This window comes from Penaeus japonicus, unplaced genomic scaffold (assembly GCF_977035675.1).
Source record: "Penaeus japonicus unplaced genomic scaffold, GWHDUDI00000001_assembly GWHDUDI00000021, whole genome shotgun sequence".
Lineage (NCBI taxonomy): Eukaryota > Metazoa > Arthropoda > Malacostraca > Decapoda > Penaeidae > Penaeus > Penaeus japonicus.
The window spans coordinates 11,953,434-11,955,933 of NW_028234423.1; the positions used below are offsets into that span (position 1 = coordinate 11,953,434).

Genomic DNA, 2,500 nt, shown 5'->3' on the forward strand with positions numbered 1-2,500 from the left:
TTATTATTATCATTGTAACACTCACGTATGACACTCCGGAAAGTTCAAGCGTTCTATGGAATGCAGCAACAATGAACAGAAAACCTTGCCGCTTGAGTTCCCTGGGTTCGGGGCGCCTCGCCGCGCTGGGTGTTGTTGCTTCTGAGTTGGTGAACATTCAAAAATGATAAGTAATCACTGTAATGACTATCTTGCCGCACTTTTAGTGCTTTTGCCTACCCCTTTCAGTGCGTTGAATTTTGTAAGTTACACGAGGCTATGGTAGTAGTAGTTAGCTTTAATTAAGCTGACGTTGATTCATGATCTTAAAGTAAAAGCATCTATCCCTATTGGCCCAAATACCTGTAAAGGAGTAATATTTCACGAGGATTTTAGGACAATGGATGAAAGTGAAATCCTTGAGAACATGAAAGACCAAGGTGTACTCGAGGTGAACAGCATGACCAAAAACGACGGGAATGTGCGAATGAAAACAAAATACTTTTGCCTCAAATTCCTGAAGAGGTCAAAGTTGCATATGAACTTGTCCATATGCGACCATAAACTCAAAAACCAATGCATTGTTATGGATGCCAAAAATTCGGACACACCTCCTTATTGATTAAGATACAGACAGATTAATTCACTTGCGGTAGATATACTGGAACTACAGTTAAAAGTGCAAACTGGAGATCCTCTCAGTCAGTCTCTGCTGAAAGCAGCAGCATAAAGAAGGAGACAGAGACAGCATATATAAAAGAACATGATGTAAGTTACCGCGAAGTCAAGAGGAAAGTGGAAAGTTTGACAAACAAATCTGATACTTGTAAGCAGTGTTCGTCAACAACTTGCAGCAAAAGATAAACTGCTGAACTCAAACAAACAAATAGAAAATTAAATATTACAGTTTACCAAATGACAAAATTGGTCGATGAAATGGCTGAATGAATCCAGCAAAATCAGCCTGATACTGACTCACAGTCCAGACACCCCTCCCCGCCCTAGCGGCTCGCAAGGAGGAACGGGACACGGAAGTTACTCTCTCCAAAAATCTCGATGGCGGTCTCCGGGAAGAGCGGGAGAGAAGCACAAGCCTCTCTCCCAGAAGAAAAAAGAAAATGGAAGCCAGTCGATAATGCACTTCCTAACTCTACATAACGCAATCCGCGTGTTAACCATTAAACAATGGAACTTTTGAAGTCATAGATTTAAAAACAAAATCCACGAAACGAGGACGTAGAAAATACCGAGAGAGAAGGGGTGGAGGAGGGGCAGTGTGCTTCCACCAGAGCCTCCCTTTCACAGAAGTGACGATTAAGTCAACTTTGAAATGTGTCACATGCTAAGTAAAATTCAATAACACGTATCTGACTATATGTTAAGTATACTTCTTCTTCTTCTTCTTCTTTGACTTTCGGCTTATTCCTGTATCAGGGGTCGCCACAGCGCGTCATTGATTTGGCTAGTTTTACGCCGCTTGCCTGCTGTCGCACCCCTCCTCATTTCTCCGGGCTTGGGACCGGTACCAACTCGCAGTGGCTTCTACATCCTCCTGAGTAGCTTTTTGCTACTCAGGAGCGAATGCCATGTAGTAAATTAATTTTAGATTTTAATGTTCACCATACACTATGGGGTTCGCTGGTGTTTTCTGCAGATGGATGGTAGAGGAGAGCAAGTAATTAAGTTGATCAATTATTGGTCCTTGTGACCGATGTGGAGGCGGATGACGATAGTACCGTTAGTTTGAGTTTTATTTACCTAACACTGGCTTCTTCACACAGCACCAAGTGCCTCCTGGCATACCATTGACGACTCGTCGGGAAGCTACCATCTTCCTCTTCGTATTGAGTATTGATGTGACACCATAAAAGCAAAATCTTAAAAGCTCACTGAACGCCGATGACTGTGTACTGTGACATTCTAGTTGCAGTGCAGGATTTCCAGTAAATTGAAACTAATTGGTACTGGGTATGATTCATAACTGGGGCCTCCTGTGGAGTTTAAGTTTTCCAAAGAAGAAACCCCAACATCAGGCTAATTCTAGATGATAATCACCCAATACTTGACCAAATTTCTGTTACATTTCTGATTTTGATTGTAGGCTAAATTGTTAAAGAATAGATGGCAAAAAATACTTGACTTATTAAAGACCTTTCTGGACATAACTGGGGAGCAAATAGAAAGTCTGCTAATGCTATAAAAACCCCGATTAGATCTCAAGTAGATTATGGGTCAAAGTGTATGGCTCGGCAACGAGCTCAACTTGAAAAGAATTGAATTTGTACAGAATATTTGTGTGCATGAGTCTTGGAGCACTCCTATCGAACTCCTTGAGGTAGAGTCGAGTACTTCCCATCTAACTAACGCTGATGAATTCTGCCAAAATAGCCAGAAAATTGAGTAACCCTAACGGGAATGTTTTGCCTCGGCATTTGCTCCAGTAGGACCGTGGCGAAAGGCCCTTAACTACTAGACTCCACAACCTTGTAGGGAAAGTCGGAATAGCGATACCCTGGTTCAC

The 2,500-nt window shown here is 42.1% G+C and overlaps 1 protein-coding gene across 1 annotated transcript in view; it reads left to right on the forward strand.

Annotated features, from left to right (window-relative positions):
- The window catches only part of LOC147469448 (uncharacterized), a 24,767-nt gene that overhangs the window by 20,092 nt on the left and 2,175 nt on the right, over positions 1-2,500 (forward strand). The gene's annotated exons all lie outside the window — the stretch shown is intronic.